Source organism: Canis lupus, chromosome 35 (genome assembly GCF_048164855.1).
Source record: "Canis lupus baileyi chromosome 35, mCanLup2.hap1, whole genome shotgun sequence".
Lineage (NCBI taxonomy): Eukaryota > Metazoa > Chordata > Mammalia > Carnivora > Canidae > Canis > Canis lupus.
In genome coordinates this window covers 25,266,611-25,283,368 of record NC_132872.1, presented here as the reverse complement: position 1 = coordinate 25,283,368, position 16,758 = coordinate 25,266,611, and positions in this window count along the sequence as shown.

Here is a 16,758-nt window from a genome sequence, read left to right as displayed (position 1 = left end):
GAAAAAAAAAAAGATTTCAAAACCAGTCTATTACAATGGCCTCAAAAAATCATCTTAAAGACTCATTCCCAAGGCAAAAATCCTTATGGTTTAATCTTATAGGAGGGCTTCAAGTAAAGATGGTTTAAAAAAGAATGGAAAAAAAATCAAAATGGATTAAAGACCTAAATGTGAAACCATAAAAATCCTTGAAGAGAACACAGGCAGTAATATTTGTGACTTTGGCTATAGCAACATTTTTCTAATATGTCTTTTGAGGCAAGGGAAATAAAAGCAAAAACTATTGGTACCACAACAAAATAAAGTTTTCTCTACAGCAAAGGAAATAATCAACAAAACTAAAAGCAATCAACCCACTAATGGGAGAAGATATTTGTAAATGACAGACTGATAAGAGGTTAGTATCCAAAATATATAAAGAACTGATACAACCGAATACCCAAAAAATAAATAATCCAATTAAAAATGGGCAGAAGACATGAATAGACATTTCTCCAAAGAAGATATCCAGATGGCCAACAAACACATAGAAAGATGTTCAACATCACTCATCACCAGGGAGATACAAGTCAAAACAATGATATTTTACCTCACACCTGTCACAATGGCTAAATTAAAACAAGAAACGAGGGTTGATGAGAATGTGAAAAAAAAGGAATCCTCCTGCCCTGTTATTGGGTATGCTTACTGGCATAGCCACTGTGGAAAGCAGTATGGAGTTTCCTCAAAAAATTAAAAATAGAACCACACTATAACCCAGTAATTGCACTACTGGTTATTTACCAACCCCCCCAACCCCAAAACACTAGTCCAAGGTGATACATGTACCCCTTCATTCATTGCAGCATTATTTGTGAAAGCCAAATTATGGAAGCAGCCCAAATGTCCATCAATAGATGAATGGATAAAGAAGATATGGTGCACACATATACACAGAAACATTATTCAGAACATAAAGAATGAAATCTTGACATTTGCAACAACATGTATAGAGCTAGAGATTATAATGCTAAGTGAAATAAATCAATCAGAGAAAGGTAAGTACCAAATGATATCACTCATATGTGAAATTTAAGAAACAAAATAAACAAGCAAAAGCAAAAGGAGAGAGAGGGAGACAAACCAAGAAACAGACTCAAGGATAGAGAACAAACTGATGATTAGTAGAGGGGAGGTGGGGGTGGGGTAGGGATTAAAGAGCACACTTATCATGATGAAAAAAAATAAAAGGAATGATAAAATACAACTGTTACATCTTTTCAAAATATTGACACACTTTTAGATCTCTTCCTGATAAAATAAGAAATAACACAAGTTTTATGTTAAACCACACCTTCATTCTCTACTATGTGGTCTACTCTAAAAAGTGGATAAAAATGAGACAAAGAAAGGTTTGACAAACTCCAAATAAATATAAACAATTTCCCTAAAAGCATTTGGATGTGATGTTCTGAGGTAAACTTGCAATTTAAGAAAGTAAGCCAACTAACATGTGTAGGGCCTGCCATATGGCAGGCACTGGAGATAAAGAAATGAATAAAGATCATAGTCATAATCATGGTCATTTTCATGCTTTTTTTCTGATGTTATTCTCTTATTCTTTTTCAACTATCCATCTAATTATCTCATACACACACACGCAGATATACCTAAATCTGACACTTACTGTCAGGCAATAACAGTACCTTGCTGTTTTTTTTTTAAATAATAAATTTCTTTTTTATTGGTGTTCAATTTGCCAACATTCAGAATAACACCCAGTGCCCATCCCGTCAAGTGCCCACCTCAGTACCTTGCTGTTTAATTCTTATGACAAACATCATCACAAGAAAAGGTAGCATTTAATAACCTCATATGTAGACAACAAAATTGGGATCCAATAAGTTTAGGAAATCTATCTAAAGTTATCCGACTTACAAATAATAAGTTGAGATTTAAACGCAACTCCCTTTACACTTAGTTTACTATTTCTTCCAGGTACCATTTTGCATCTCCTTGGTGTAAGAATCTCTCCAAGGAACAGTCTTATATTATCCTAAGGGGCCAGGATACATGCAGTTCAGAACTCCAGATATGTAAGCTCGTGCTCAGATAGTTAGGGAATTTACAGAGACAAAGGTAGATACCTTATTCTGGTACATTCTGCATAGTGCTGCCTGCTAGGTTGGATACTTCTCCAGTATTGTTTTTTTTTTTTTTACACCAATAGAATCTCTGTATTTTACCCATCCTGCCCACTCCCATTTTCTGCAGCAGACATGAGGAAGTGGAGAAAAGCTGTCATGGACCACGTGGACTGTCCCTAGGACAAGTCTTAGGGATGGTGAAGCAACAGGATATAAGGGTCCTGGAGCTCTCAGTCTGTGCAACCAACCTACTAGTCTGGATCACGTTAAGCCTAGAATATTAATAGACTAAGAAATAAATTTTAATCTTCTTTAAGCCATTTTAATTGTTGGTTTTCTTTGACCAGCTAAACACGTACCTTCACTAATACGATAATTTTCCAAAATCACTTCTTAGCATATATTTGTATTTAACCATCAAGAGTTCTCCTTTGCTTACAGAATGAAATTGGAACCTGCCATTCAAGGGCTTTCACAATTTGGCCCCCACCTATCCTTCCCACATTATTTGCACTATTTCTTTTTCCTCCAGCTGGACTGATGGACTGTTTCTTGAACATTCCTCCACAATCCCTCTTCCCCAAAGACTCTTCAGTGAACTCTAAATTTCTAAACCTCACTTCATTCTTTCAATGCACAGTTTATAGCCTACCTTTAAATCCAAAGTATCCTATGCCCAGAAAATGCTTAATAAAGACTCTTGTTGAAAAAGAGAAGGCAGAGAAGGAGATTTGAGGAAAGAGGAAGAAAAGAAGAAGGAGAAGGACATAAGAATAAAGGGGAGAAACAAAAACAGTTGGAAATGGTTGATTCTTGTGTTTTTGGAATGTTGATAATGATGGAGGTGATAGTATAGGTGACTGGTTAAAAGAAAAAGAACCTGTAAAAACTATGAAAGCATGGAAGGAAACCCTGTGGCCACCATAAGCATATCCTGTACCTTTCATGAACTTTTTATTTGATTGTTTATTCCTTGGGAAAGCAATTAGGCAAATGAGAAATGTTAAGAAATTGGTTTCCATTCATTTATGGAGCTATTTTCTCCTCATGCAGAGTGATTTGAATAAACCACAAATTAATTTTCTATCAATGGTGCCAAAATGTCTTAGAGCATTTTAGGATATTTAGAGTAGCTATTTGAAACTGTATTTATTTTTTAGGGCAGTCTTATTGAAAGTAAAAATCCCAGCATATTGATATATTTTAAAGGAATGCCATTCTGTTTTTATTTAGGGCTGTGTTGTTGTTTTCCCTAACATAAAATAACAGCTGTATCTTGGCAGCGTCTTAATCTCTATTTTAAAGGGAAGTTAATATGAGATATTGAAAATGAGAATATTGGTAAGGAGATTTAGCAAAGGGGTCCCATGAAAAAGAAAAAGTGATCCCAACAAAGGGTCCCCTTGAAGTTCATTTAAAGGAAGACTATGTCAAGTAATGGTTAACAAAATGCTATGAACTTCAACCGCAGTGTAAGAAAGACTGAATCTCTGCAATTTTTTTTTCTGACTTCAAGTTTCCAAGGCCTCACCCCCAAATCTGTATTTCTACATATTTCTAATGTTTTTGAAGACTGTGAGAGTATATCCTCATGGTGATTACTATATGGAAGGAAGTTTCCTCCGGTATCCCCCAACAGCAAAGAGAACAAGTGTCTCCCATGATAGCTGAGAGAAGCACTATCTGTCTCTGTACACAAAGAACTGTTTCTCTCGTCAAACACTGGACAGAAAGCAACTGCATGTGCAGTCTCCTTGGTACCAGATTTAGCCTGAGAATAAATTTAGCCAGAAGATACTGTGAGCCAGCTTGAGGCAGAGCCAGGGTGATTCTCTTGCTCTCAGTAACCAGGAAATGGACGAGCCCTCTAAAGAGCAGGACTCAACCTACACATCTTACTGTGTAGATAATAAAGTCTGTCACGATACCTTTAAACTAACTAGGTTATTTGCACTCCACCCAAGTGTAGTACCATCAAAAGCAGACTCAAGTCTGTTCTAGATTTCTTTTCCAGGCCCACTACATCCTACCATGATTTACTGAGATATAAATCAGAGATACAAATACCTGACACTCCCTACTTTACAAGACTAAAAATATGATTCATGATTTAACACCAACAACTCTTGCTTATGTTACACAGGATTCTTTTAGAATAACAACATCTTACATTTGTATCACATTTTATAGTTTCACATTATTTCAAAATGCAATGTGTTGTTCCTTTGTGATTGCCTTGTTAAATTTTTGGAAATGTGTCATTTCATGCTGCCAATGTTTTATTTAATACACATTTAATTCAACAAGCACTAATTGAGCACCTACTATCTTCCAAGCCCACGTCACACTCTAAGGACATTTACTAAAATTAACCAAAATGTTTTTCCATTACAACCTTACACAAGCGGATCCATTATATCATAAATCTCATGTCTACCACATTAATAAACTATACTTCCCTATATGATATTTCCAGGAAAAGAAAGGAGGTTATGAACATACCGAGATCAATTACGCTTTGGATGACTAAGATTTTTTTTTATATGGTTCAATAAACTGGAGTAAGCTTACGAGCTTTTTCTGCTCGAAGCAACTGCCCATGGCCAATCACCAAATATATCACAGGAGAGCGCTGATGTCACATTCAATGTAGATTAGCAAAAACTGTATAGCAACAGGACATAAGCAACACTGCCTTCTGTCACACAAGGGAGTATTCTTCTTTAATACTTTGGGTTTGCATGGATCTCTGGATGGTTCTCAGAGCCGGAAGCTATCCTCATGTGCCCTCAGCTTTTGTAACTACTTGCTGCCCATTGTTCTTGTTCCAGTCACGCCTTAAGGTCTTTTAGCCAACTTTCGTCTCCCAGTTGACCCCTTCCCTGGAATACACCCTAGTCTCATCTTTTGCTCCCAGATAATCTGTTCTTCTCCATAGACAGTATGTCCAAACAACTCCAATTTGTATTCTGTGACCTTTCCAACAACCCACACACCCTCTTAAATGAATGTTTTACTCATACAATCATGATGCTTTTGTTTCCGTAGGATTTTCTATATTAGTTGAGAGAGCAGTGCCCTGGTTTTTAAATCATAGACTTAAGGGCTAAGATTATTGGATACTTACATTGTGTTAGGTGCCATGACAGAAATCTCATTTTGGAAGTCCATATTAACCCTGCAGTATGAATAAGAAAACATTCTCAGAGAATTAAATGACTTGCCCAAGAAGATTGCTCAAAAGGTGGGTCAAAAGTAAACTTTAACCTACATGTCTCAGATTCAGATTCATTCATGGTGCAGTCAGAGGACCAATTCCTGTACCTGATAATTTAATAGAAGGAGTTTTCTAAGGGATATTTGCCACAAAGTCATTAGAAGAGCCCAAAGAGAAAACACTGGATGGGATTACAAGAGACTGCAATTATCCCCAGAGTCGGGTGGGCAAAGGGAGGAGAAAGTGATGTTGCCAGAACTCAGGAGCTGAAGACATGCAGAAGCTGGACCCCAGCAGGCTCAGACAATGGGAATTAGAACCATGGAAGAACAAGCTGTCTGGCAGAGGCTGGAGCTTCAGGACAGAGTCACTACTAAAGAGATTCTTGAGATATATAGATATATCTATATATATCTATATATCTATATTATCTATCTATCTATCTATATCTATATATATATATAGACAGAGAGAGAGAGAGAGGCAGGCCCCATGCTGGGAGCCTGATGCAGGACTCGATCCTGGGACCCCAGGACCATGCCCCGGGCCAAAGGCAGGCGCCAAACTGCTGGGCCACCCAGGGATCCCCCAGAGAGATCTCTTTAAAGAGATCTCACTAAAGAGAGGTGGAGGTAAGTATCTTGGATTATCACTTGCTCCAGCCCTCCTATTTCTTGCTAGTGCCTCCCAGTACCACTCCTAGGGAGGGGCTCAATGGCAAAGTTTTAGATATAACAAGGATAGCTTTTCTGCAATACAGAGAGGGGAGCAGAGGAAGGACAGGAAATGGATTTGAGAATAAACAGACAACCGATTCCCAAGTCCATACTAACTTCACTAAGATACAACTGCTGCCTCTAATCATTTGCATCCGATACTGATAACTGTGCAGACGGAGGCTATGAAAATCATCCATTCGTCAATTGATTAGGCCTGTTTCTCCTCCTAAGCTCTGCCAAGCAACTCACACAGCCATTGGAACATGGTGGGCGCTCAGTGACAAACAGTCTGCTTTCTTCTCTAATGTTGGCTAAGCCAATCAAATTATCTATAGCTATGGACATAGAGGTAGAGTAACCAAAAAATGAGGTGATTTTTTCTCCTGATTCAAGGAAGATAGGAGAACAGTATAAATTTTTTTTTTTAATTTTGGCCTTTAGTGACATTTTTTTATTAACTTATTGCTAAATCAGTTCCGTAGCTCAGGTAACTAGGAGTTCACCATGCAACCCAAGCAGTTGTCTAGGTAGCCTGGGAGGCCTTAAGAAAGCTGTCATTTACTACCTAGCCCCAACTTCTCTCCTCTAGAGAGAAGAAAATGTCAATATCACTTTAATACTGTCAAAAGTCACTTGCTCAGCTTCTTTGTTATACTAGTTGATATTATTGTTGGAATTCATTACTTCTCAAGTGTCCCCTGTTTAATCTATTTCACATTCATAAGGCGTAAGTAATCCAAAACCAGCACAGACTCAATTACACTCATTACTTGATCTTAAATGTAATTCCCTAACATATGGAAGAGGGAACATTTTGGGAAAATGTCAATGGATCTGGAGCATCAGAGTGACAAAAGTTCCCAATGTTGGATACTCATCCAAACATATTTAATCCCCTTCATTATAAAAATTACAAGAGAAATTTCATAAGAACCATCTTACTAACAGAATTCTAGGTATTTCCTGTTCCCAAGGGCAGAGAAATATTGCAAAATCGACATTTTTTTAATGACATTTCAGTACTGTCTCTCTTGGCTGAAAACAGAAAAAGCAAGAGACACATAAAAATGAAAAAGGGAAAAAAGGTTAATTAAAAAATTTCAGCCCTTAAATAGCTGATTTTTTAAGTTAAGCCTTGAGGTCAATTTGTATTTTATATAAATAAGTTTGCCCATTTGTGATGACAACATCATGAATAAATGAAAATAAACATATATGCCTCCTCTAAGTCTAACTGTTCCATAACTATAGTAAGAAATGAATAGTAATATTTCAGTGTAAAGCTGAACAGTACCTAATTGTTTGGTTATTTGTATGTATTAGAACAAAATTTTATCTGTTACTATTCATTTGGAATACAGTCTTAGATTAGCTTATTTGAACTGGTGGCAAAATCTAATGTTTTATTAAAGTCTGTGAAATGAATTCATGTTGAATATGATCCTTTGGTCCGAAAACTGAGTATCAAGCCAGCATAAACTCCAACTCTTCTGGCAGGAAAGTTAAGAATTTCTCTCAATTTCAGACTATCACCGCCCCCCATCTCTACCCTATAACACACACGCACACACGCATACCCCTTCCCTCCCTCATATCACCCACAAGGCTACGACTCTAACAAGAGTATGCTAAGCCTTGGTCTATTTGTCTCACATCTATTCCTCTCCTTTCCTCTACTCAGCTCTGTAACAAGGAGGTGCTGCCCCCTGCAGGTTGCATTCCCTGAGCTCTCAGCAGACTCGGGCTTTAGCTAAGGAGAGGCAACCTGGGGGAAGATTGGAGAGCAGGAGAAAAGGAAAAAGCCTGGGCGTTTCTACCTCTTTCTGCCTCAGGCTGCATCTCCCACACGGCTTTATGGCAAGAAAAGTTCAGTTGTAGTTTTAAATTCCACTGCATGACCCCAACCCCTAGGATCCAACAAAAATCATACTGCAATACACAAATGTATCAAATCAATCTCTGTATACCTTACACTTACACAATGTTTTATGTCAGTTATACCTCAATTTTAAAAAACTCTCCCTTTGTCTCTCTTATAGTGGCTTGTATTTTTCTGGCTGAATAGTGATGGATGGCAACACTCTAGATTAAAGGTGACAGGGATTATAAACCACTGCTCTCTATAATCCACTGTTTTTGAAGCCACGTAGGCTTCATAGAAATCAAGACCCAGAGATGAAGAAGAGAAGGACAGGAAAGGGGAGGAGAGAAAAAGGAAAGAGGAGAAAAGAAGGGGAAACTAAGGAGGAGAACAGAGAGGAGGGAAGGGAATAAAAGGAGAGAACTCTCTTCCCATGTGCCTCCATGGAGTTCAGTGTTGTTCTCTGGAGAGATTACTATCTGGGTCTTCTATTTCTTTATCACTTACTCCAAAATGGAAACAAGTCTGGCTGATACTGGCCATAACATCCTCCACCTCCACTACAGATTTCCCTTGTTCTTCTTATAATCAGAACAATCCAGCTCCCAACAAAGTACCCACAAAATTTCACTTCTCACAGCAAAGACAGGGACAGGGCTGGCTGGTCCACCTGAAGTTCTTTGTGGGAAGCCAGCCCTGCTTTGCCTCTTCTTGTGAAGAAGAACCTGAAGTGGCCAAAAATTTTTCAGGAATTTCAAGGGAAAGTTCCATCGCATAAAGTTACTGCATGAGGGGATCCTGGGGTGGCTCAGTGGTTTGGTGCCTGCCTTTGGCCCAGGGCATCATCCTGGAGACCCAGGATCGAGTCCCACATCAGGCTCCCGGCATGGAGCCTGCTTCTCCCTCTGTCTGTGTCTCTTCCTGCCTCTCTCTCTCTCTCTCTCTCTCTCCCCCTCCCTCCCTCCCTCTCTCTCTCTCTGTCTTTCATGGATGAATGAATTAATAAATAAATAAAATCTTAAAAAAAAAAAAAAAAGCTACTGCATGATATCCTGGGAGGTAATCCCCCACTTGTGGCACTGCCAACTCTAAGAACTCCAATATGCCTGATAAGGGAGCTCCCTCCTGCTTTCTTGTAGACTTCTCTTGCCCTAACTCTGCATCTCACTTTCTACCTGGGCTCCAAGGAATTTCTGCCAGCCAGGATCTTCAAAACACTTTTGAGCAGCCAATTCTTCAGTACTCCTCTTATAGAGATTGCAACAGTCCCCTAAACCGAATGGAAGTAGATGATCCTCATCTCCTCTGCTCCCCCACTTCCCATGCATGGGCCTACCAATTCTTGCTCCCCACCATGCTCTCCCTAAAATTAAAATGACAGGAGATATCAAGAGATGTAAGAGTTCCTTAGTAGCAATAAGCAACTGAGGTTATTTAAGGGCCAGTCTCTGACCTCCATATATTGCTGCATATTGAGAGAGAGGAACATATAAATATGAGTAGTAAATGCCGACAGAGCTCTATGTACAGAATGTCTTGGGCCAAGATGGAAGAAGCAGCCAGGTCTGTTGTGGAGGCAGGGAGGGTGGGCCTCTGTTCTTGCCCCTGCCTCAGCTAACTTGTAGTAAACACTGGGGAATCAGAGAATATCAGAATGTCTGGAGGCAGGGGTTCAAGACAAAGGGGTAGAAAGACAAAATAAATGTATAGCTAGATAAAGAATAATTTTCCTCTTAAAAGGACCTGAGAACTAGATAAGCAGCACCTACATAACAAAAAAGATGCAAGAAACTCCCTTCCCAGGCCCCCACTCCAGATGTGATGACCCCACAATCAGAAATGATCCCCCAAATATGGGACCGTTCCTTGAAAAGTGAAGGGATTATGCCCCACATCAGATGCTCCAACCCTGGGATCCAGCATTGGAAAGAGAATCGCCCCTCCCTAAATGTTTGTTTTTTGCAAATCAATAGGGATTAAGACCAGGAGAATCATAGAACCATAGAGAACAAACATTCTACTCTCAAAGGGCTTGAGAGAAAATCCATGCACCCTGAGATCCAGGGGAAAAGCAAGATTGAAAAACATCTAGACCATAAGCAAGGAAGACCCACTTACTATTTTTATATCAACTGCTGGAGAGCTAAGGACCTACAGGGACTTTATCCGGTGACAAAACAATATCAGAGTCCATTTTTACAATCTCATCCTAATTTGCTGGTGACCGAGCCCATGGGCACTAGGTTTGGTGTCCTCTCTCTCTAGCCTGCTAGAACCAGAAGGTATGATCTCCCGACCCCAAACCATAACCAGGGTGGGCAAGTGCCTCAAGGCTTATATACCCCACTCATCCCACAATAGGTCCAGGCAAGTTCAGAGCCCCACCCAGCCCACACAGAGACTAAACAGCAACTGGGATAGGCAAGCATTCTGAGCCCCAACCACCCCAGGCAGCAGCAAAGCCAAAACTGGGTGAGTAGCCTATAATCAGGACAACTGAGCACCCCCAGCCTTGCCCTCCCCACACAGCAGTAAACTCCCAACCAGACTAGGTCCACACCCTGATCACCAGCCAACCTATACAGAAAATGAGCCCCACCCAACCTGCACAGACACTGAGCTGCAACCAGGATGGGAAAGTAGTTTGAACCCTGTTCTCCCCACAATGGCCAAACCATAACCAGGCCCGGTGAGTGTTTTGCCCAAACTTCCCCACACAGCAGACATGGCCCTATCATATCTGGCAGGCATATGCAGTCACATAAAGGGTGAACATAGAGTGATGGCCAAGGGAAATTGCACTTCTGGGCCTCAGGCTACAACTCCTACACAAGACCACTGCTTCGAGAGAGAAAGATGGCCATTTAATTTAATAAACATAGATAAACACATAAAGACAAGCAAAATGAAGAAACAGGAATATGTTCAAAACCAAAGAACAAGGCAAATCCCCACCAAAGAAATAGAGATAAGCAACCTACTGGATAAAGACTTCAAAGTAATGGTCATAAAGAAGCTCACAAATCTTGGGAGAAGAATGTGCGAATACAGTAAGAACTTCAATAAAGAGAGAAAATATAAGAAAGTACCAAATAGAAGTTATAACATAACTGAAAAGTAAACTAAAAGGGGTTCAATGGCAGAATGGATTAAATAGAATCTGTGAGCTGGAAGATAAGGCAATGGGAAACATCCAGACAGAGCAGCAAAATTAAACAAAGAATCAAAAGAGTGAGAATATCTTAAGGGACCTCTGGGACAACATTAAGCAAAATAACATTTGCATTATAGGGGTCCCAGAAAGAGAAAAGAGAGCTAACGGGTGAGAAAAATTACATGAATAATGGCTGAAGACTTTCCAAATCTGGGAATGGAAACAGATATCCAGGACCAGGAAGCCCAGAGAGTTCCAAATAAGGTGAACCCAAAGACAAACACACTGAGATACATTATAATTAAAATAGCAAAAGTCGAGGATAGAATGAATCTTAAAAGTCACAAGAGAAAAGCAAATTATTCTGTATAAGAGAAATCCCATAAGGCTACCACATTTGTCGGCAGGAACTTTGCAGGACAGAAGGGAGTGGCATGACCTATTCAAAGTCTGAAAGAAAAAAATTCCAACCAGGAATTCTCTACCCAGCAAGGCTATTATTCAGAATTGACAGAGATTAAGAATTTTCCGGAGAAGCAAAAGCTACAGAGTTCCATACCACTAAATCACCCATACAAGAAATGTTAAGGAGATTTCTCTATGCTAAAATGAGCGGATACTAATAATAAGAAATGTATGAAAATAAAAATCTCACCAGGAAAGGCAAATGAATAATAATAAAGGTAGTAAGATCAGTCACTTATAAAGAAGTATGAAGAGTAAAGGACAAAAATAGTAAAATTAATTAAAAATACAATCATTAGTTAAGACATATTTAAAATAAAAAGATGAAAAAATTTTCATCCAAAATATAAAACATGGCTGGGGGCGAGGGAAGTAAAACTAAAAGCTTTGGCATGTGTTCAAAATTAACTTCCTAAAAACTTATAGTAAATACACGGAAGATAAAGAGAAAATAATCTAAACATAGCACTAAAAACAACAACCAAACCACAAGGGAAGAGAAAAAGAAAAAATTTTTTTAGTAAATGTGCTGCCAAAGCGAGCATAAGAAAAAAATAATAAAGAAAAACTACAGGATAGCCAGAGAACAATTAATAAAATGGCAATAAATACTTACCTATCAATAAGTACTTTAAACAACTACTAAATTCTCCAATCAAAATACATAGGGTGGCTGATTAAAAAAAAAAATAAAAAATTAAAGTAAAACCAAGATCCTCCTCTATGCTGCCTACAAGAAACTCACTTCAAACCTGTCACAGTCACAAACTGAAAGTGAAAAGATTAAAAAAAGATATCCCATACAAATGGAAATTAAAAGAAAGCTAGGATAGCAATGATCATACCATGCAAAATCGACTTTAGATTAGACTGTAACAAAAAAAACAAAAAGGGGCTTATATAATGATAAAAAGTTCAATCCAACAAGAGGATACAATGTTTGTAAACATTTATACACCTAAGATAGGGAGGGACACCCATATATATTAAGCAAATATTAAAAGAAATAAAAGCAGAAATAGGGGTGCCTGGTGACTCAGTGGTTGAACATCTTCCTCTGCTCAGGTCATGATCCTGGGGTCCTGGGATCAAGTCCCACATCAGGCTCCCTGCAGGGAGCCTGCTTCTCCCTCTGCCCATGTCTCTGCCTCTCTCTCTCTCTGTGTCTCTCATGAATAAATAAAATCTTTAAAAAGAGAGAGATAAATAAAAAAAATAGTAATAAAATATAGTAGAGTACTTTAATACCCCACTTACATCAATGGATAGATCATTCAGACAGAAAATCAATAAGGAAGCATCAGTCCTAAATGACACATTAGATCACATTGACTTAATAGATACATACAAAACATTCATTCCAAAAACAGAATAGACATTCTTTTCCCATGCACATTAGACATTCTCCAGCATAGATCACATGTTATGCCACAAAACAAATCTCAATAAGTTCACAAAGACTGAAATCATATTAAGCATCTTTTTTAATCATGAGACTGACACAATGCAAAATGGGAAAAAAATCACAAAGAACCTAAAAAGCATGCTATTAATGAACCAATGAGGACGTCAAAGAGAAAAGTTAAAAATACATGAGAAAAATGAAAATAGAAACACAAAGTTCCAAAAATCTTTGAGATGCAGTAAAAGCAGTTCCAAGAGGAAAATTCATAGCAACACAGGCCAACCTTAAGAAACAAAAATATAAAATAAGCAATTTAACTTTATTTTTAAAGGATATACAAAAACAAAGCCTAATGTTAGTAAAAGGAAGGAAATAATAGAGATCAGAGCAGAAATAAATAGAATCTAAAAAGACAGTAGAAATGATCATCAAAACTATGAGCAGATTCTTTGAAAAATAAACAACATTGACAAACCCTTATCCAGATTCATCAAGAAAAAGAAAACCCAAATAAATAAAATCAGAAAGAGGAAAAATTACCATTGACATCCCCCCCAAAAATTAAAAATACTATAAACAATTATTATGCCAACAAATTAGACAACTTAAAAGAAATGAATAAATTCTGAAAAACATACAGTCTTCCAGACTGAATAATGAAGAAATAGAAATCTGAATAGACCAATTACTATTCATGAAATAATCAATAATAAAAAAACTACCAACAAGGGTCCTGTGGGTGGCATAGTTGGTTAAGCATTCAAGTCTTCAGCTCAGGTCAGTGATCTCAGAGCATGGGACTGAGCCTCACATCCAGCTCCATACTAAGCATGAGATTCTGCTTGGGAGTCTGTTTGGGATTCTCTCTCCCTCTTCCTCTGCCCCTCCTACTCCTATTCTCTCTCTCTCTCTCCCTCTCTCTCAAATAAATCTTTAAAAAATAAACAACAAACTGCCAACAAACAAAAGTCCAAGTTCAGATGGTTTCACAGGTGAATTCAGTAAACAGTTAAAGAAGAGTTAATGACTATTCTCCTCAAACTCTTCCCCCAAAACCTTAGAGTAAGGAACACTTTCAAACTCATTTTCTGAGGCCAGTATTATGCCAATACCAAAATCAGACAAAAATGCTAAAACCAAACAAATAAATAAATAAAAGGAAAATTAAAGGTCAATATCCTTGATGAGTATAATGCAAAAAATCTTCAACAAAAGATTAGCAAACCAAATTCGACATTACATTAAAAGGATCATATAACTTGGCCAACTGGTTTTCATTTTGGGAATGCAAGGATAAAGGATAGTTTAACACTTACAAATCTATTAACATGATGGATCACATTAACAAAATGAAGGATAAAAATCTTATAATCATCTCAATAGATGAACAAGCATTTGACAAAATTCAACATTCATTTATGATTTTAAAAATCTCAATAAAGTAGATATAGAGGAAAGGTACCTAAACATAACAGAGGCCATATATGAAGAGTCAACAGCTAACATTATATTTGTTAGTGAAAAGATGAAAGCTTTTCTTCTAAGATGAGGAACAAATCCAATGTGCCCACTTTTGTCTTTTTTACTCAACAGAATATTTAAAATCCCAGCCAGAGAAATTATGCAAGAAAAACAAATAAAGAGCATTCAAATTAGAAAAGAAGAAGTACAACTGACACTATTTGTAGATGACATGATGCTATGTGGAGAAAATCCTCAAGATTCACACCAAAAAACTATTAGAACTAATACATAAATTTAGTAACATTACAGGATACAAATTTATATACACATCAGTTGCATTTCTATACACTAATAACAAACTACTAGAAAGAGAAATTAAACAACACTATTTACAATTGCATCAAAAGGGATAAAATATCTAGGAATCAATTTAAGCAAGGTGAAAAACCTGTATATTGAAAACTATATTATATTGATGAAAGAAACTGAAGACAATACTAATAAATGAAAGACATACCGTGCTCATAGATTGGAAGAATTAATACTATTAAAATGTCCATACTACCCAAAGCAGTGTAGAGAGTCAATGCAATTCCTATCCAAATACTAAAGGCTTTTTTCACAGAACTAGAACAAAGAATTCTAAAATTTGCATGGAATCACGCAAGACCCTGAATGGCCAAAATAATCTTGAGAAAGAACAAAGTTGGAAAGACAACCTACCAACAGAAGATACTTGCCAACAATATATTTGATAAGAGGCTAACATCCAAAAATATAAAGAACTCATACAACTTAATAACAGAAAAAAAAACAACCCAATAAAAAATATGCGAAGGACCTGAATAGACAGTTTTTCAAAAATAACATACAGATGGCTGATGGCACATGAAAAGATATTCAACATCATCAGGGAAAGGAAAATCAAAACCACAATGAGATATGACTTCACACTTATCAGAATGGTTACTTTCAAAAAAGAAATAACAAGTAGCAACAAGGATGTGGAGAAAAGATAGCTCTCATACACCAGTGGTGGTAATGTACTGGTATAGCCACCATGGAAAACAGTATGGAGTTTCCTCAAAAAATTAAAAGAAAACTACCATACAATCCAGCAATTTTACTTCTGGGTATGTATCTGAAGAAAATAAAAATACCAATTCAAAAAAAGATATATGTACCCCATATATATTTGTTGCTTAAGAGTTCACTGCAATATTATTTATAATAGCCAAGATATGAACAATCTCAGTGTCTTTTGAAAGATGGATGGATGAAGATATCACACACACACACAGGAATATTACTCAGCCATAAAAAATAAAATCTTGCTATTTGTGACAACATGGACAAACACACAGTATATTATCGTAAGTGAAATAAGCCAAAGAACCACAAACACTTTATTATTTTGCTTGCATCTGGAATCTAAAAACCAAAAACATACTCATAGATACAGAAAACAAACTGGTGGCTGACAGAGGGGAGTTGGGGGGTGGGCAAAATAGGTAAGGGGACTAAGAGGTACAAACTTCCAGTTAGAGAATAAGTAAGAACTGGGGACGTACTGTACAGTACACAGAAGATAACTAATAATATAGTAATCACTTTGTATGGTGACAAATGGTAACTAGACCATTTGAAGTAATCATTTCATAATGTAACGATATTGAATCAGTATGTCGCATACCTGAAACATAATATTGTATTCCAATTCAATAAAAAATGTTTTAGCTATTAAAAAAAAAGAGCATGCCTGATGGTTACTTAATAATCTCATTTACATAAGGTTTTAAAGAATCCAATTACTCGTCTATGTTTCTCAGTTCTCTCTTGGGTTTTTTATTGTCATTATTTGTGCTTATTTTTCATAAAACTTGAGCTCTATGGAAAAATTTGAAGTATATTTACTGTGCACGGATACCCTTATTGCCAGTATTTCTTGTTGTGAGAAGTACTACAAAGTCAAATGATCTGGTAAAAGAGAAACTAATTCTGGGTTCATGGGCCTAATTATATACATTTATATTTTTGAAAGGCTTTAATGAAATGCTCTGATTTCCTTTCTTCTGGTGGATTTTTCCACTATTTTTTTAAATAAAGCTGTCAATATTTATAACTAACCCCTGCTGTGTTAGTTAAATACAATAGCATGGACATCCAGGTCTTTCATACCCAGTTGGTCCTCGTTTTCAACTAGCCAGTTAATTACAAGATTTAGCACTCACAAACTACTACCTGTTCTGATCCAATGAATTCTTTCTTGTTATTATTGTTCCCACTGATGCTGTAAAATTCCGATGAAGGCATAATCTTTAACAAACACATAGCTAGAATGCTTTAT